Genomic DNA, 20,728 nt, shown 5'->3' with positions numbered 1-20,728 from the left:
GTGTAGGTGTCAATGAAGGGGTCAGTGTAGGTGTCAATGAAGGGGGTCAGTGTAGGTGTCAATGAAGGGTAGGGAGGTTAGTGTAGGAAAGATCAGTGTAGGAGGGTTAGTGTAGGAGGGGTCAGTGTAGGTGTCAGTGAAGGGGGGTCAGTGTAGGTGTCAATGTGGGGGGGAGGGGTCAGTGTAGGTGTCAGTGAAGGGGTCAGTGTAGGGGGGTCAGTGTAGGTGTCAATGTGGGGGAGGTCAGTGAAGGGGTCAATGCAGGGGGGGTCAGTGTAGGGGGGTCATTTTAGGAGTCAATGTGTAGGGGGGGATCAGTGTAGGGGGTCAGTGTAAGTGTTAGTGTAGGGGGGGTCAGTGTAGAGGTCAGTGAAGGTGTCGGTGCAGGGGTCAGTGTAGGTGTCAGTGAAGGGATCAGTGTAGGGGGGGTCAGTGTAGTTGTCAGTGAATTGGGTTCAGATCCCCATAGACAGGTCCCATCCTTCTACTTATTTCTTTTCCTACCTTTTTATCAAGCACCTTTTTTTGCTTTTATGGGTCAAACTGGGAGTAGTATGCGCTTCATTGGTGTACCACCCCATGTCTGACTTCCCTCTCCTCTCCTCTCGACCCCCTGTTCTCCTCTCCTCTTCTCTCCTCCTGACCCCCTGTTCTCCTCTTCTCTCCTCCTGACCCCCTGTTCTCCTCTTCTCTCCTCCTGACTCCCTGTGCTCCTCTTCTCTCCTCCTGACCCCCTGTTCTCCTCTAGTCTCCTCCTGACTCCCTGTTCTCCTCTTCTCTCCTCCTGACTCCCTGTGCTCCTCTTCTCTCCTCCTGACCCCCTGTTCTCCTCTAGTCTCCTCCTGACTCCCTGTTCACCTCTTCTCTCCTCCTGACTCCCTGTTCTCCTCTTCTCTCCTCCTGACTCCCTGTGCTCCTCCTCTCCTCCTGACCCCCTGTTCTCCTCTAGTCTCCTCCTGACTCCCTGTTCTCCTCTTCTCTCCTCCTGACTCCCTGTGCTCCTCTTCTCTCCTCCTGACCCCCTGTTCTCCTCTAGTCTCCTCCTGACTCCCTGTTCACCTCTTCTCTCCTCCTGACTCCCTGTTCTCCTCTTCTCTCCTCCTGACTCCCTGTGCTCCTCTTCTCTCCTCCTGACCCCCTGTTCTCCTCTAGTCTCCTCCTGACTCCCTGTTCTCCTCTTCTCTCCTCCTGACTCCCTGTGCTCCTCTTCTCTCCTCCTGACCCCCTGTTCTCCTCTAGTCTCCTCCTGACTCCCTGTTCACCTCTTCACTCCTCCTGACTCCCTGTTCTCCTCTTCTCTCCTCCTGACTCCCTGTGCTCCTCTTCTCTCCTCCTGACCCCCTGTTCTCCTCTAGTCTCCTCCTGACTCCCTGTTCTCCTCTTCTCTCCTCCTGACTCCCTGTGCTCCTCTTCTCTCCTCCTGACCCCCTGTTCTCCTCTAGTATCCTCCTGACTCCCTGTTCACCTCTTCTCTCCTCCTGACCCCCTGTTCTCCTCTAGTCTCCTCCTGACCCCCTGTTCACCTCTTCTCTCCTCCTGACCCCCTGTTCTCCTCTAGTCTCCTCCTGACTCCATGTGCTCCTCTTCTCTCCTCCTGACTCCCTGTTCACCTCTTCTCTCCTCCTGACTCCCTGTTCACCTCTTCTCTCCTCCTGACCCCCTGTTCTCCTCTTCTCTCCTCCTGACTCCCTGTGCTCCTCTTCTCTCCTCCTGACTCCCTGTTCACCTCTTCTCTCCTCCTGACCCCCTGTTCTCCTCTTCTCTCCTCCTGACCCCCTGTTCTCCTCCTCTCCTCCTGACTCCCTGTTCACCTCTTCTCTCCTCTCCTCTCCTCTCCTGACCCCCTGTACCATGCTCCATAGCACCCCATGTCTGACCTTAGACTGAGGGGGGGGGGGCATTGGGTGGAGTATGGGCGGTACTTTTTAAATGTAGGAGGAGCTTGGGTGGGACTTTAAAATGTGGGAGTGGTTATCAAATTTACCTTCGGGCTGAAGCCCCTGGTCTTTTTCCCACCTAGCAACGCCCCTGCTAGCAACACAACAGACAGGCCGGCGGGTGTATGTATATATATATATTTATATATATATAAAAATTGCGTTTTATAGTTGGCCCCCCTACTTTTGATCCCGTCCCCCCCATGTGCCCCCCCTAAATATAAAAGCTGGAGACGCCACTGCATACCAGGCAACGTTTTTCCAATCTTCTATTGTCCAATATTGGTGAGCCTTTGCGAATTGTATCCTCAGTTTCCTGTTCTTAGCAGACAGGAGTGGCACCCGGTGTGGTTTTCTGCTGCTGTAGCCCATCTGCTTCAAGGTTCAATGTGTTATGCATTCAGAGATGGTATTCTGCATCCCTTGGTTGTACCGAGTGGTTATTTGAGTTACCGTTGCCTTTCTATGCCCAAAAGCTGTGCAGGGATGACACGCCTGTGCCGGAACTGATGAGCGGGGCCGGTGCAGGGCATTCTGGGACCGAAGAGGATGCGAAGAGGATGCCCTGGCTTCAGCTGCCCACACATGAGATGGCAGCGCTGGACAAGAAAGTATTTCTTCTCAAAGGTAAGTGAACCCGAGGACAGTTCAGAGGCTATCAATGCTGAAATGCACTAGCCCTGACTGTCCTGAGGTATTTTTATCTAATTTTTTCTTTTCAGGCTGGAACTCCGCTTTAAGCCGTTTGCTGCCACTCACATCTTCACTCAAGGCTGAAGTAGATACAATCAGGATTTTTCTCCTAGTCGGCCATCCATTGGGGATTCTTGATTGACCGACACCGCTGTTTTGGTGACGTCAACGCGTTTCGCTAACTGTAGCTTCGTCTGTACCATTGGACCTACCCGAGGAACGGACTATCAGCGTTTGTTATTTGCTATTTCAGCGCGATCAAGCTCTATGAATACCTACGTCAGCAATAGTGTATTTCCCCCCCTGTCCACGGGAATAGCAACATTTCTACCATCTACGCTATTGCCACCGACTTGCCATATCTTCATAAGACACATTGTTGCAAGGGAGTTGTCAAATTGACATCAATGTAGTTCACTCTACATATAAGACCTGTTTGCCTGCCTTACCGCTACGAAGATAATAGGATAATTGGTTTCCACATATCCTAAGCACTCCATTACATCCAAACCACCGTTTAAATCCTGTTATCAGCTTTACCTTTAGGCCCATCTTCCGGCATTAGACAGCATATGTAACATAATAAGGGAGTTTAATCCATGGTCTATTTACCAGGAACAGTAATCCAGGTGGATACAGGATTTCTTCCTTCAGGCTTTTTTTTCCAAAAAGGACATCTTTCTTTTTGGAATTCACATGCTTCTGCATGCAACACAAGGACTTTCTACCATAGTCTGAGCTTCCAAGGGAATATTTTTTGCCAGGGGATATTTAAATTATCACTGAACCATACAGCATTTGCTGTGGATATACTGCATCACCCCTGTCACAGGAATTAAAGCGGAGTTCCGGCCCTGGAAACGTTTTTTCAATAAAAATACCCCCGGGACAGTCAGGGCTAGTACATTCCACAATGGATAGCCTCTGAACTGTCCCAGGTCGCAATTACCTTTTAGAAGAAATACTTACCTTGAAAATGTCTTGTCCAGCGCTGCCATCTCAGGTGTGGGCAGCTGAAGCCGGAGCGTCCTCTTTCGTGTCCTCTTCCATGTCCTCTTCGTCCCAGAATGCCCTGCACCGGCCCCTCTCGTCAGTTCCAGTGCAGGCACGTCATCCCTGCTACAGCTTCTGGGCATGCCCAGAAGCTGTTTAGCAGGAAATGACGTGCCTGCACCGGAAGTGACGAGCGGGGCCGGTGCAGGCGCATTGACTCCTGGGATTGATGACATTCAGCTCCCAGGAAGCAATGCAAGCAGGAAGTGATGGTGCAGGCCGTGGTCACAGAGGGAGGAAGTAGAAGGAAGGTAAGTATACTTTCTTCAAAAACAAGGTAAGTAAAGAACAAAAAAAAACGGGACTATCCATTTCTTTTGCAGGTGAATGTCAGCAAGCGGATGGCCCAAAGTGGTTTTTGAGGCCAGAACTCCCCTTTAATGCACACCGGCGGGCTGTAGCCATTATTTGTACACATGTTGTCTTGTCTCATTTCTCTATGTTATATGTTGTCATTGTTTCTTTTTGGTCATATTGCTTATGCCCGCACACTCAACGAAGTCAGAGAGATCTGGCCGGCAACAGATCGGGCAAAACGGTATCCAAACGAAATCCAAAGAATGGTCAGGCAGGCAGAAGTCATACACAAGCTGGCGGTGAAGTACAGATTCGGCAGGCTGAAGAGGGGTCACGAATACAGGCAAAAGTTCACGAAAGTCTATCAAAGAGCAAGCAGCACACCCAGAAAGATTTTCCAAAACAAACGGGCACTCAGTAACAGGAAGTGCTGCTATTTAAAGGCTGGTTAAATTGTACATTGTTCGCAGCTGATAGCAGGTGGGGCTAGTGAGTCCAAGGCAAGCATCAGGCTGGAAAAATCACTGCGAAAACTCCAGAGCTTCTCTGTGGCACAACAGGTAAGGCTGCAAGCTACAAAACAAGGAACCTTCCGGTTCAGGACACCCAGGTACATGACAGGACCCCCTCTCCAATGGACCCCTCCAGGGGCCTAGCGAGGCTTAGCAGGAAAGGTGGCATGAAAGTCTTGGATGAGAGTAGGGGCATGCAAGTCTTTAGCTGGAACCCAGGAACGGTCTGTGATGGGGTATCCTTTCCAATGAACCAGATATTGTAGGCCACGACCCCGCCTTCTAGAATCCAGAATCTTAGAGACTTCAACAAGAACAGGAGGAGGTAGTTGTTGAGTTCTGGAGTAACGATTGAAGATTTCCCTTTTAAGGAGAGAAACATGGAACACAGGGTGTGTCCGGAGTGAGGAGGGCAATTTCAACCGATAGGAGACTGGTCCGACTCTAGCAATTACCCTAAAAGGACCAATGAATCGAGGGCCCAATTTGGTAGAGGGTTGCTTCAGTCTTACGTATTTGGTAGACAGCCAAACTCTGTCCCCCACCGCATATGGAGGCATATGGCGTAGTTGTCTGTTGGAGAAACGTTCATATCTGCCTGCTGACTTTCGTAGCAATAAGCAAATCTTTTTCCAGTGTAGCAAGATATTCTTCAGTTCTTCACCCGTTGATCTGCTGCTGGTACACCAGATGAAGGCTGAAGTAGTGGAAAGGTCTGAGGGTGATAGTCCAAGGCTGCGTAGAATGGCGTGGTATGCAGGAGCTACAGATGACGCTGTGTCCACAGCGAAACGCGTCTAGCCATTGGCCGAGAGGCAGCCACGTGACTTCCGGTCGGGGTAGCGAACGCTGAGGAGCAGCTCACCACCGCACCGAGATTAGGAACATGTTATAGGCGCTAAACTGTTTTATGTTTGTGAGTATCCCTTTGTAAGTTTTTATGGAATAAAGTATTTTAACGGTCCTCACTATGTTGAGCATTTTATTTCCATGAGGACAATCGGGATTACTACACCCAGGAAAAGGATCGCTTCCAGCCCACAGCACAACCAGCCCTACAGGAGCCTTAGGAACATCAGCTCATTCTGCTTCAAATCAACTACCTAGTGGTAAGTAGATACCCAAAGGGGGAGCCCCCGAAGCAACAAGGAATAAGCATCAAGCTCCTGTTTTCACTAAAGGACTGTTTTATGGACTGCATATCATGCACTTTGGTTGCACTTTACTTATGAGTTTTACTTATGAGTTTTACATTGTAATATCTGCACAGTTATATTGCTTATTTGCACAGCCTTTATTGCTTATTTGCACAGGGTTCAGACCTTATCAGCACTTTATTTATTTATCAATTTATTCGAGCAACACAGATTAGTTTTAAAGAGCACTGTACATTTATTCTAGTATTTATTAGCAGCGCTGCAATCACTGACCCACATCCACAAAAGCACTAGCACTTTTTTCTTGCAGCAGGCAACTAATTGCACAATATATTTTTTTGACTTACACACTCCTACAGCGCGAGGTTCACAGTCTTATTATGCAGGGCACTGTGCCAACGAGAGTTAATGGCGAATTCAGCCAAGGGCAAATACTTGGCCAAGACCAATTGGAGTGTAGCGAGTTGATGTAATGCCGAAGATAGGTTTCAAGGGTCTGGTTCATGCGTTCGGTTTTACCATCTGTTTGTGGGTGATGTGAGGTAGAGAGTGAGAGCGTTACTCCCAGTTTCTTGCAAAATGCTCTCCAGAATCAGGAAATGAAATGAGATCCGCGGTCTGAGACGATATTGGTAGGTATACCATGATGTTTCACAACATGAGAAAGGAAGAGGGTAGACAGAGCTTCCACTGTAGGTAATCCAGAGAGTGGTACAAAATGAGACATCTTTGAAAAGCGATCCACTATTACCCATATAGCAGTCATGTCATCAGATTTGGGTAATTCTGTAATGAAGTCCACAGTTAAATTGGTCCAAGGCTGGCGAGGTGCAGGAAGCGGATCTTCTTCAGAAGAAACAAACTGTCTGGAAAGAGCATCGGCCTTCCTGTTCTTATGACCAGGGACATAGGAAAGGAAAAAATTAAAAGGGGAGAAGAACAGAGCCCATGTCGCCCTCCGACAGGGACACTTGACACATGTTCCATGCTTGGCACATGCTCTGAATCTGGTAGTGCAGCGTTTCTTGAGCAGATACCCAGGCTTCCAAGATCTCTTGAGGCAGGCCAGGAAAGTCTGCATTTCAGCCGTTCATTCAATGCCAGTGCTCGCTTATCTGACATTCAACGGGAATTCAACCTGCCCACCAACCGTCTCATTTGTGACATGCCCACCAGGTGGAACTCAACGTTGGCAATGCTGCAGCGGCTGCACATGCAGCAGAGGGCCATCAATGAGTACCTGTGTGAGTATGGCGCAAGGACAGGGTCAGGGGAGCTTGGCTTTTTTTCACCACGCCAGTGGCTTTTAATTAAGGATGCATGCATCGTCCTGTCACCATTTGAGGAGGCCACTTGGATGGTGAGCCGGGATGATGCATGCATCAGTGACACTATCTTGCTAGTCTACCTGCTGGAGCACACACTGCGTGGAATCATGGACAGGGCACTTGAGGCAGAACAGCGGCAGGAAGAGGACGACTTCCTTTCCTCACAAGGCCTCCTTTATGCAGATATCATTCCTGCAGGGCCACAAAACACACAGGAGGAAGTGGAGGAGGAGGAGGAGGATTTCGGCAGCATGGATGTAGAGGAAGAGGATAGGATACAGCAGTCTTCAAGGGATGGTTTTGATTCCCCAGAAACCCCAGGAGTTGTACATGGTTGGGGAGAGGTTACTCCTGCTGACAATGTCATCCTTAGTGACCCAGAGGACTTAGAAGCTCATGCCTCCTCCAACTTACGTTGCATGGGCTCCCTGATTCTGCAAAGCCTGCGAAAGGACCAGAGGATTCGTGCCATCAAGGAGAGGGATAATTACTGGTTGGCAACCCTTCTTGATCCACGTTACAAGGGAAAGGTTGCAGAGCTCATCCTGCTTTCACAGAGGGAGCAGAGGATGAAACATCTTGAGGAGGCTTTGAAAAAAAAAATGTGTACCGCCTTTCCAGACCCTGGGAGGTCAACATTCTCTGGGCGTGGTTCTGAGGCATCGTTCAGCCAAAGGAGGAGCAGTGGAGAAGGCGGCCGGCTGACCGTTTCCTTTAAACAGTTCTTTAGTCCTAAGCAGCATCCAGGGCTGTTAGGTTTAAGGAACCATCTGCAGCGTCTCCATCATATGGTGCATGATTATCTAGGCGCAAGAGCAGAGCTGGAGACCTTTCCAGCTGAGCATCCACTGGCTTACTGGGTCTTGAGGATAGACCACTGGCCAGAACTTGCTCAATATGCAGTGGAGCTACTGGCCTGTCCTGCTTCCAGCGTGCTTTTCGAATGGACGTTCAGTGCCGCTGGAGGTTTTGTGATGGGCAAAAGAGTGCATCTGTCCACAGACTCTGTTGATCAGCTGACTTTCATCAAAATGAACCAGTCCTGGATCAACAAGAGCTATCAGGCCCCTGATGCTGATGTAACAGATTGAATTTGCTAGGGGACTGCCATCCCTTGAAGACTGCATATGCTGCCTATCCTATTCCTCTACCTTGATTCTGCAAGCTTCCAACAATGTTTTTGGTTTAGGTCACTGCCAACCCCCAAGGCCTAATTTTTATGCACTTGTATGACAGGTGCATACAATTTAAATGTTGTATGTCATTTTTAACAGCAGGCCCTGTCCCTGTGCCTTGCTAACTGTAAGGGTTTACGGTGTTCAGGCAAAACCAACACCAAAGGCCCAATTTTTGTGTAGTACATGCAATTTCAAATTTGTATGGAATTCTTACCAGCAGGTCTCATTCCTGCACCCAGCAAGAGTAACTGCAAGGCCTTGGTTATGGTGTTCAGGCACCACCTTCCACAAAGGCCCAATTTTTGGCACTTGTATGACAAGTACATGTGATTTGAAATTTGTATGTATATTTGTATATGACATTTTTTGCTTTAGAAATGTCAGTATAGCTGCAGCAGGCTACATACATTGTAGAGATGCGCTACTTTACAGGCACATTCAGGGGACCCCCCCAGACACGATATTTGAAGGAATTTTTCATTTTTATAGTTTCACTTTCAGTCTCATTAAAATTTCTTCAAATATCGTGCCTGGAGGGTCCCCTGAATGTGCCTGTAAAGTAGTGCATCTCTACGATGTATGTAGCCTGCTTATATAAATATACATACAAATTTCAAATCAAATGTACTTGTCCTACAGGTGCAGAAAAATTGGGCCTTGGTTGTTGGTGGTGCCTGAACACTGTAACCCCTCAAAGTTACTCTTGCTGGGCGCAGGAATGGGACCTGCTGGTAACAATTCCATACAAATTTGAAATTGCATGTACTTGTCATACAGGTCTCAAAAACTGGGCCTTTGCTGTTGGTGGTGCTTGAACACCGTAACCCTTCACAGTTACTCTTGCTGGGCACAGGAACGCTACCTGCTGGTAAGAATTCCATACAAATTTGAAATTGTCTTTAACTTAACCTGAACTTGACCCCGAACCCGAACCCCATTGAAGTCAATGGGGACCCGAACTTTTGAGCACTAAAATGGCTCTAAAAAAGTCATGGAAAGGGCTAGAGGGCTGCACATGGCAGCAAAATGTTGTTAACAGCATGGCAAGTGCTCTGCAAACAAATGTGGATAGGGAAATAACTTAAAATAACATAAAATACATAAAAATAAAAAATAATAATCTTGATCTAGGAGGACGAGGTCAGTGGCATCACTAGGGGGGTGCGGTGGGTGCGGTCCGCACCGGGTGACACCCGCCAGAGGGGTGACACCACCTAAGCCTAAACTGAGTCCCAACCTTCCTGAAATGCCCGCAGCATGTGCGGGCAGCGGGTTGTCTACACGCCGCGGGCAACACTTTGTATGTTGGCCGGGATGTCTCTCCAGCTGCCTGCAGTCACTTGTGTGTATGGACTCGGAGTACACTGAAGTCGCCCCTCCTCTTCTTGCTGTGATGTTTACTTCCTGACTGTACACAGAGCAGGAAGGGGGAGGAGGCACACAACGCTGCTTGAATGGCATTCTCCGTCAGGATAAGAGAACCTGAGACGAGATAAATTGCAGGTAACCCTTCCACTGCTGGCACATTATCACTGGAAGGGATCATCCATGTTCTTTTTAACTTAAAAAAAATTGAACTTCAACAGTATTTTATGTTTTAGGAGAGTGCTACTGTAATATGTCATGTACTATGTATCCAGTCTCTTGTATACTACAGAAGCATGCTCCCAGTCTCCAACAACCCCTGTATAATGTCCGCAGTCTCTGACTGTCTCCTGTATAATGTCCGCAGTCTCTGACCGTCTCCTGTATAATGTCCCCAGTCTCTGACCGTCTCCTGTATAATGTCCACAGTCTCTGACCATCTCCTGTATAATGTCCGCAGTCTCTGACCGTCTCCTGTATAATGTCCCCAGTCTCTGACCGTCTCCTGTACAATGTCCCCAGTCTCTGACTGTCTCCTGTATAATGTCCGCAGTCTCTGACCTTCCCCTGTATAATGTCCACAGTCTCTGACCGTCTCCTGTATAATGTCCGCAGTCTCTGACCGTCTCCTGTATAATGTCCGCAGTCTCTGGCCGTCTCCTGTATGATGTCCGCAGTCTCTGACCATCTTCTGTATAATGTCCCCAGTCTCTGACCGTCTCCTGTATAATGTCTGCACTCTCTGACCGTCTCCTGTATAATGTCCACAGTCTCTGACCATCTCCTGTATAATGTCCGCAGTCTCTGACCGTCTCCTGTATAATATCTCCGCAGTCTCTGACCGTCTCCTGAAAAATGTCCGCAGTCTCTGACCGTCTCCTGTATAATGTCCGCAGTCTCTGACAGTCTTTTGTATGATGTCTGCAGTCTCTGACAGTCTCTTGTATCATGTCCGCAGTCTCTGACCATCTCCTGTATCATGTCTGTAGTCTCTGACCATCTCTTGTATTATTTCCACAGTCTCTGACCATCTCCTTTATCATGTCTGCAGTCTCTGACCATCTCTTGTATTATTTCCACAGTCTCTGACTCTCTATTGTATCATGTCTGTAGTCTCTGACCATCTCTTGTATGTGGGAGGAATTTTGCCCTTTCCTTACCCCTACACTGAGTTACACACCCCTGTCTCCTGCACTCTTTTTGTTTTGTACTCCTATTTTTTTTTTTTATACATTACACACTCCTGGGCCCTGCGTTCTGTGTATTATGTACTCCTGGACCATGCTCTCTGTGTGTATCATGTACTCCTAAACCTGGAACTGGCTATAGTACCTCTGTGCATTACATTCATCTAAATCTTGAACCCTTTGCATTACACACCCTGGACCCCTGCAGCTTGCACTATGTATCCTAAACCCGTCACTGGCTGCAGCACTCCCCAACCCCTGTGCTCTGCTTTACACTCTCCTGCACTATATACACAATACTGTACATTATATACTTCTCACCAAAGTCTTCATTGTCTCAACAGTTGCTGGTTGCTATGCAGTCGCTGACTATTTTATTGAATTTATTCTTTAGGTAGGCTCAGACAAAGCAATCAAAGCATATTTTATAGGTACAAGGAAGCCTGGGTTTTGTTTAAACATATCCCTTAAGCCCCTCCCACAATTTACCGCAAGCTAGCATGCCGCAGGTCTTTTCACTCCTCCAGTGTCCCTCATTGTGAAGTTCAAAAGTTGGGAGGTATGATTAAGCGGTGACAACAGGCTCTTTTCCTCGCTCAGTCCACCAGAGAACAGGTAGTGAGCTGCGGGCTGTCAGTTTATCTTCCCCACTTCCCCCCTCTTTTCTCCTATCAGCAGTGCAAGACAAGAGAGAGCGGCTCTCATCTGATTGCCGCCCAGCTTACTGCCCGGTCTGTTTCCCTTCCCGCTGGCCACCGCGGAGGGCCAATCAGAAGAGACTAGGGGGCATCATGGGACATGTAGTCCCGGAAGATTGGCGGCCCCATTTGTTGTCCACAGGGAGCAGACCACAGCCCCCAGAATGCACTCTGCTAGGGGGAGAGATTGAGGACTGGGAACCTGGGAAAAAGCTGAGGGAGGGAGTGCTACACCATAAAGAGGACTGTGCTGGTGGAAGTCAGAGAGAGCCACACTGCCCAGCACCACCAGAGAGAGAAAGACTGTGTCACTGCCAGGGTACAGACGGGCTACACTACTGACCAAAGTCAGCCTGGTTAACCCAGAGGGAGCGAACGTATAACCAGAGGGATCACTGCTGCATTTTTGCTGGGTCTGGCAGGATGGCCTGTCAGCCATTATCCGTTACTGCTCCTAGGGACTGAGCCATTAGGAAGTGCCTAACCTGCTATCCTGTAGGCCTTATTGACCGTCGCCACCTGCTTCAAAAAACTTCAGCGCTGAGCTGCTGCCCGGCCCGAATATAGGGGAGGGGGGTGACACCATGTTTTACCGCACCCGGTGACACCAACCCTAGTGACGCCACTGGACGAGGTCCATATGGAGTAGGGGATTGAGGTGGCGGTGGATGTGGCGGTGTAGGTGGAAGCGGCGGTGGAGGAGGATGAGGTAGCCAACACTGGTTTTTGTTTTTAATTTTATTTTTTTTTTTTAATGAAAAGAAAAGGGGCATCATTTTGTGCCCCCTTTTCCTCATGGGATGGGGACAGGGATTATATCTTGGTGTAGGCTAGTTATTAGCAGTCACAGGGTGAGGTAAAATTGTTGCTGGGGAAAGTTTAGTTGACCTTTATGACCTGGGGTTATTCAGCTGCTGTTCCCGCTCAAATTTGTCCCTGTATCTGGGGAGATTGGTCCAGTTCCCCCTCTTCCCGCTCAAATTCCCTTGTATCTGGGGAGATTAGTTGAGTTTTCCCCTCTTTCCTCTCAAAAATCCCGCCTAAACCCCTGGTTTAGGGCTATTTAAAAGGGACCCCCGCAGCTAAGGGCTCAGCCACCTCACTGGAACAGAGCTGTGGTGTTTCCCTCCCTTGTTTTGTCGTGGCCAGTATTATTATTTGTAGGGTCACTATGTGTTATGTATATATATATATATATATATATATATATATATATATATATACGATTTGTTCTGTGTATTAGGCTGCATTCACATGTCAGCGTTTGGATCGCGGGCAGAACCGCCGCGGTTCCGCCCGCGATCCGGAGATTATTGCAAATCGCGGGACGCCTAGCGTTGCCCGTTGATTTGCAATAGCCCCCCAAACGCTGAGCGATGTTGCCGCGATTTCCACCTGCCGAATCAACGGGCAACGCTAGGCGTCCCGCGATTTGCAATAATCTCCGGATCGCGGGCGGAACCGCGGCGGTTCTGCCCGCGATCCAAACGCTGACATGTGAATGCAGCCTTAATGTTGTTCTGGATAATTTTATTAAGTTGAATTTGTTTATTCTTACAACCTGGGTTGTAGTGACCGGGTTGTTTTCAGTGTTTTATAATATTATTGAAAATCTTTCATCACGTTTGTTTAAATAAGCAAATAATAAACGGCCGCGGCCTTAAAAATTTTCCATCCAGATGTTGTGTGGTGTCTCATTATTGTAAATTTATTATCTGTTATTTATTAATAATCTAGGGAGTCCTGTCTACTATCCCATTAGGATACACCCCAAAAGAGTGAGAAAGATCAAAAATACAACAATGGCTGGGTAAGGCCGGTGTAACGTGAGAATTACCTACCCCGTGAGAAAAACCTACCCTCGTCACTTCCGGCCAGGAACAGCTGAGCAGCGCAGCAGTGCGCATGCTCAGAGCCCCGGATACCTAATGGAGGAGCTGAGTAGTGAGCATGCGCACTAGTAGGAAATTATCACGGTGTCCGTGAAAAAAACCTACCCACGCCACGCTTACATTAAAACAAGTGTGCTGCAATATAAGTCATCTCCGCTCCTGTCCCTGTCACTCCCCTGATCTTGGCTAGTAAATATAAAAGCGGGTCTCGGCTCCGTGATTTATGTTCTCATACACCCGCCGCCGCTTTTATATTTACTAGCCGAGATGAGGGAAGTGACAGGGATAGCAGAGGAGATCACTCGTATTGCAGCACAGCTGTTTTAATGAAAACGCCGAATGACATACAGTGCCGTGCAACCGGAAGTGACGAGGGTAGGTTTCTCTCACGGGTAAGTAATTCTCACGGAACACCGGTATACATGTCTATTCTGCACAAGGTACGGACAAGTCCTGTGGGATCCATGCCTGGTTCATTTTAATGAACGTGAGCTTGTCCACATTGTCTCTGGACAGGCGGCTGTGCTTATCTGTGTGATAACGCCCCCAGCTATGCTAAATACCCGTTCAGATAATACACTGGCTGCAGGGCAGGCCAGCACCTCCAAGGCTTAAAAGGGCAAGCTCAGGCTGTGTGCCCAATTTGGAGACCCAAAAGTTGAAGGGGGCAGACCCGTCATTCAGTACGTCTAGGCGTGTGCACACATACTGCTCCATCATGTTGGTGAAATGCTGCCTCCTGCTAAGACATTCCATATCAGCTGGTGGTGCTGGTTGTTGTGGCGTGTTGACAAAGCTGTTCCACATTTCGGCCATGCTAACCCTGCCTTCTGAGGTGCTGCGTTGGCTACCTCTTCCTCCTCCTCTGCCTTCGCCTTGATGGCCATAGGATGGTCTGGGTGCCACCCTGCTGTGAACATGGTTCCTCCTCCTCATCCTCCACCTCGTCATCCTCCATAACTGTGCCCTTGCTGGACAATTGTGTACCTGGCGTTTGTGGGTGCAGGAGCCCACCCTCGGAGCCACTTGTGAATGACTGCCCTGAAAGCCTTGGAAATTATCCCTCTTCCTCCTCCTGTGCCACATCCTCTTCCATCATCGACCGAATCGTTTTTTCAAGGAGGCATAGAAGTGGGATAGTAACGCTGAGAACGGCGTCATCAGCACAAGCCATGTTGGTGGAGTACTGGAAACAGCCCAACAAGGCACACAGGTCTCGCATGGAGGCCCAGTTATTGGTGGTGAAGTGGTGCTGTTCCGCAGAGCGACTCACGCGTGCGTGCTGCAGCTGAAACTCCACTATGGCCTGCTGCTGCTCGCGCAGTCTGGCCAGCATGTGCAAGGCGGAGTTCCACCTTGTGGGCACGTCACATATGAGGCAGTGAGCGGGAAGTCCGAAGTTACCATGCAGTGCTGACACGCGAGCAGCAGCAGGGTGAGAACTCCGAAAGTACGCACAGGCGGCCCACACTTTCTGCAGCAGCTCTGACATATCGGGGTAATTTTTAAGGAACCTCTGCAACACCAAATTCAGCACATGTGTCAGGCAAGGGATGTGTGTCAAACCGGCTAGGCCCAGAGCTGCTACGAGATTTCGCCTATTAGCACACACCACCAGGCCCGGGCTTGAGGCTCACTGGCACCAACCACTCATTGGTCTGTTGTTCCATGGCCCTCCACAACTCCTGCGCGGTGTGGGGTTTTTCCCCCAAACAGGCAAGTTTTAAAACTGCCTGCTGTCGTTTACCCCTGGCTGTGCTGAAGTTGGTGGTGAAGGTGTTACGCTGACCGGATGAGGAGGTGGTAGAGGATGAGGAAGCGGAGTAAAAGGCATTAGGAACAGGAGGCAAACTGAAGCGCCCTGCAATCCTCTGTGGTGGAAGGACATGCGCCAAACTGCTATCCGCCTCCGGCCCAGCCCCCACTGCATTTACCCAGTGTGCTGTTAGGGAGATATAATGTCCCTAACTGTGCTTACTGGTCCACGTATCCATAGTTAGGTGGACCTTGCCACAGATGGCGTTGCGCAGTGCACACCTGATTTTGTCCCCCACTTGTTTGTGCAGGGAAGAGATGGCTCGAGGGCTGGGCACGACGTACTGTGGGACAGCCACGGCCATAAGGCTTTTAAAACTCTGCATCTCCACCAGACAGAATGACAGCATTCCAAAGGCCAGGAATTTTGAAATGCTGGCATTCAGGGCCAGGGAACGCGGGTGGGTAGGGGGGTACTTCCTCTTCTGCTCCAGTGTTTGGGAGATAGAGAGCTGAACGCTTCCATGGGACATTGTGGAGATGGTTGGTGACCCAGGTGGTGGTGTTGCTGGCAGATGCCACTGTCACTACAGAGGTGGATAAAGAGGCCGAGACTGCAGCAAAAGAGGAAGAAGCAGGAGCCAGAGACCTTTTTTGGTTTTTGAGGTGTCTACTCCACTGCAGCTCGTGCTTTGCACTTAGATGCCTGGTCATGCAGGTTGTGCCCAGGTTGAGAACGTTTATGCCTCGCTTCAGGCTCTGATTGCACAGCATGCAAACCACTCGTGGCTTGTCATCAGCACATTGTCTGAAGAACTGCCACGCTGGGGAACTCCTTGGAGCTGGCCTTGGTGTGCTCGGTCCCTTGCTGCGTTGGGCAGTAGCAGGCGTACTGTCTAGGGGACGGCCGCTCCACTTTTGCACCCTGCTCTCTCTTCTGCTGTGCTGGTGGCTCTGTGTGACCACCGCCTCTTCCTCCGAACCACACAGGTCACCTGCATGACGTTGATTCCATGTGGGGTTGAGGACCTCATCGTCCTCCACATCATCTTACACCCAGTCTTCACCCCTGCCCTCCTTGTCGGTCTGCACAATTCCGAAAGCAGTTGGCACCTGTGTTTCGTCATTATCCGAGACGTGCTGCAATGGTCCTCCCATGTACTCATCTTGAAACATAAGTGGTTGGGCATCGGTGCACTCAATCTCTTCCACTTCTGGGGCAGGGCTAGGAGGATGGCCCTGGGAAACCATGCTAACAGAGTCATCAAAAAGAAGAAAAGACTGCTGCATGACTTGGGGCTCAGACTGCTTGGCTGATTTGCAAGGGTGTGAGGTGAAAGACTGATGGACATTGGCTGCAGGTGCCAACTCTGATCTTTCAGCAGTAGACTGGGTGGGAGACAATGTGACGGAACTGGAGGCACTGTCAGCAACCCAATCTACTATCGCCTGTACTTGTTCTGGCCTCAACATTTGTAGAGGCACATTAGGCCCTGACAAATACTGCTGCAGGTTCTGTCGCCTACTCGCACCTGAGGAAGGTGTTTCACTTGTGCGTGTAGCTGGCACAGGTCAACCACGTCCTCTCCTTGCAACAGGAGCTCCACCAGCAGCTCCACGACCGGGGCCACGTCGCTTATTTGATGTTCTCCTCATATTTCTAAAATTTAGGATCTTGCCCTAAATGGGTGTTTTTTGAATAGCACAATAGAACAACAGTATCTAAAGGGTGTATCTCACAATGACAGATGCAGCAAGGGCTATAAAATTGTGGATTTTAGCCCAAAAAGGGTGTTTTTAAAAACCCAGAAAATTATAGCTATATAGCTTAAAATGCACACTGAATAATGCGGCAGAGGCCCCAGTTTGAGGGTATTGCCAAAAATTGGTGTTTTTTTCAAAGACTTGAAAATTCTTGAAGTATTTCAAGCTTGTTTTTATCACAGATGCACCAAGCAATGGCTGTAATATTGTGTATTTTGCCCAAAAAGGATGTTTTTTTACTAACACAATATGACAGCAGTATATAACGCTTGAATTCTACACGTACAGATGCTGCAAAGGCTGTAAAATTGCGGATTTTAGCCCAAAAAGGGTGTTTTCAAAAACCCAGAAAATTATAGCTATATAGCTTAAAATGCACACTGAATAATGCTGCAGAGGCCTCACAAGGAGGGTATTGCCAAAAAAGGTGTCAAAAATTTCACAAAAGCACATATGCAGTGCTGGTGCACTGAGCTTACATAAAATGCCTCCCCTGCTGCCCACCTAACTAACAGATGGATAAAAGTAATTTTTCTCTGACACTGGGCACAAGGCAGGGTAAAAAGATTGTGCACTGCACCCACACAACAAAATCTATGTAAATCGCAAACTGACTGAGTTCTGATTAAAGAATAGAGCATCCAGGTGTCTGCTCAACTCTAATTCTGTCCACTCCTATTCTCTTCCTCAAAGCAGCAGCCGCAGCCTTTCCCTACACTAGATAGAGGAGAGTGACGGGTGGCGCTACGTGACTCCAGCTTATATAGAGTCTGGGTCACATGCTGCACTGGCCAATCACAGCCATGCCATTAGTAGGGCACACAAGTTAAACGCTTGTTGATTGGCTGCCCTGCAGCTTTTTTTAACGCGCCATTAAATTGCCGAACACCGAACTCGATAACGAATATACAGTAAAATGTTCGGGTTCGGGTCTGGGTACCAAAAACCCTAAAGTTCGGTACGAACCCGAACTTTACAGTTCGGGTTTGCTGAACCCTAGTCAGGGTGCATGCTTTGGCCAATCACATAACGTGCTGCACGCGCGGCGCACACGCAGTGCATTATGGGATCTCAAATTTCCCGCAAAGAAGCACATTTGTTCGCCATTCGATGAACGATCGAACGACCGATGTTCGAGTCGAACTTAGCCTCGACTCGAACTTGAAGCTCATCCCTACAATCTTTCAGTGTTACTAATGTTCAAGAAAAACTTTGTATCATAAATTCAACAAAACCTGAAAAACAATGTGACAAAATAATAATCCAACATTCAAGTGTGTAGAAAGTAGTGATCGACCGATATCGTTTTTTTTAGTGCCGATACTCATATTTTGGTCATCGGATATCGGTATTGGCCTTTTTTTTTTTTCACAGGTACTGTTGTGGAGGGATTTGGGGGTCTAAAAGACCCTACACCCCTCCTCTGCACTTAAAAGCATTCAAAACGCCAAGTTTGGCTATTTTGAATGCTGCCTTTTTTTTAATCTGGCGCCGAATACCCGAAAGTGATATCATGATGTCCCCTCCCGCTCCTTGTAATGACAGCCGAGTGGCTTCTCGGCCGCATCAGTTGTCATTACAAGACAGCCGACCGTCGGCTATGGACGCCGATACCGGGGTGATGCCTCTAGCTGCAGGTATCAACCCGGTACAGCACCTTCCCGAAATATCGGTAACCTCAGGGGCCGATTCCGATATATCGGGGAAAGTGCATATCAGCCCCCGATATATCAGCATTGCCGATAATCGGTCGATCCCTAGTAGAAAGTATCATGAATTCAACAAAACATGAAAAACAATCTACACGCTTGAATGTTGGATTATTATTTTGTCACTTTTTGTTTTTCATGTTTTGTTGAATTTAAGATACAAAGTGTTCGGGTTTGGCTTGAAGGCAAACTGGCAACCCTAACAGGAACTAAGGGGCAAAGCCCAACCCCTGAAAAACAACCCCACACCATAATCCTCCTCCACCAAATGATTTGGACCAGTGCACAAAGCAAGGTCCATAAAGACATGGATGAGCCAGTTTGGGGTGGAGGAACATGACTGGCCTCCACACAATCCTGACCTCAACCCGATAGAACAGTGGTCCTCAACCCTGGTCCTCAGGGCCCACTAACAGGCCAGGTTTGCAAGATAACTGAATACATCCCAGGTGATATAATTTTCTGCTCAGTAATTGCAGTACTCTAGTCTGCATCTCCCCAAGGTAATACTTAAAATCTGGCCTGTTAGTGGGCCCTGAGGACCGGAGTTGAGGACCACTGCGATAGAACACCTTTGGGATGAATTAGACTGCAAACTAGGCCTTCTCATCCAACATCAGTGCCTGACCTCACAAATGTACTTCTTGAAGAATGGTCAAACATTCCCATAGACACTCTCTTAAACCTTGTGGACAACCTTCCCAGAAGAGTTGAAGCTGTTATAGCTGCAAAGGGTGGGCCAACTCAATATTGAACCCTACTGACTAATGCCTCGTACACACGCAACAATTATCGGTCGACCGATCTTCCGACTTTTGTCCAGTGTTGTGTTGGTTGGAATGTGCCTAGACTGCACACGAATTTTCTCAGCCAACAAAAATCTACTTGTGAAGTGATGTCATGTGATGGTTTACTCTCCGTGTGTTTTTTCTTCTCTGAGCATGCCCAGTCTTGCTCATCAGATTTTTGGCTGCCGAAATCTGTACTGACTGACGGAAAATCGGCCGTTCTGTTGACGGCCAACGAAAATTTTATAGCCTGCACACCAGATTTTTTTCGGCCGAAAAGTCGGAGTCAGTTGTCGAAAGCATCATACTAATGCCTCGTACACACGCGTCGATAGTTGGCCGTGAATTTTCGGCCAACGCCCGATCGGCCGATTTTCGGCTTGTTAGTATGATGCTTTTGACAACCGACTCTGACTTTTCGGCCGAAAAAAATCTGGTGTTCAGGCTATAAAATTTTTGTTGGCCGTCAACACAACGGCCGATTTTCCGTCAGTCAGTACAGATTTCGGCAGACAAAAATCTGATGAGTAAAGGCCCGTACACACGTACCGATCGTCGGCATACAAACGTCGGCGGACGAAAGATCTGCCGATTGTACGCGTGTTAGTATGGTGCCTCCGACAGATGTCTGCGCACAATCCGCGGACAAAAGTCTTTCTTGCAAACATGAAAATTTTTGTCTGCGGACACCAGAACGGACGATTGTTCGCCTGTCAGTACAGAATTCGGCCGACAGACCGCAGATTTGCAAGACTGGGCATGCTCAGAAAATTAAAAACACAGGGAAAGTTAACCATCACATGACATCACTTCTGCAGTCAGCTGAAGTCTGCAGACAAAATTCTTGTGCTGTCCTTGTGCTGTCTTTGCACTTTTCAACAGACACCGACATCCCGGGGAGAAAAGACGAACATTTGTATGACGACGATCTGCGTGTGTGTACGGGGCTTAAGACTGGGCATGCTCAGAGAAGAAAAAATACACGGAAAGTAAACCAGCACATGACATCACTTCTGAAGTTGATTTTTGTTGGCCGAAAAAATTTGTGTGCAGTCTAGAGCACATTCCAACCAACAAAACACAACTTGGACAAAAGACGGCCGATCGGTCGGCTGATAATCGTTGCGTGTGTACGAGGCATAACAAGCTGAAAATCGGCCGATCGGACGTTGGCCGAAAATTCACGGCCAATTAACGACGCGTGTGTACGAGGCATAAGACTGGAATGCCATTAAAGTTGATGTACGTGTAAAGGCAGGCGTCCCAATACTTTTGACAATATAGTGTATCATTCTGTTCATGTGGAAGTTATTGATCTATCTGGCAGGGAAGCAGTTTAAGCAATCACAATCAGCCAGGCTGGAGGACAGAGCTGATAAAGCCTGGTCAGGGGGTGAGGCTGGAGGATTAGAGAC

This window comes from Pelophylax lessonae, assembly GCF_965119305.1.
Source record: "Pelophylax lessonae genome assembly, chromosome: 2".
NCBI lineage: Eukaryota > Metazoa > Chordata > Amphibia > Anura > Ranidae > Pelophylax > Pelophylax lessonae.
Note: the sequence above shows the minus strand (reverse complement) of the source record.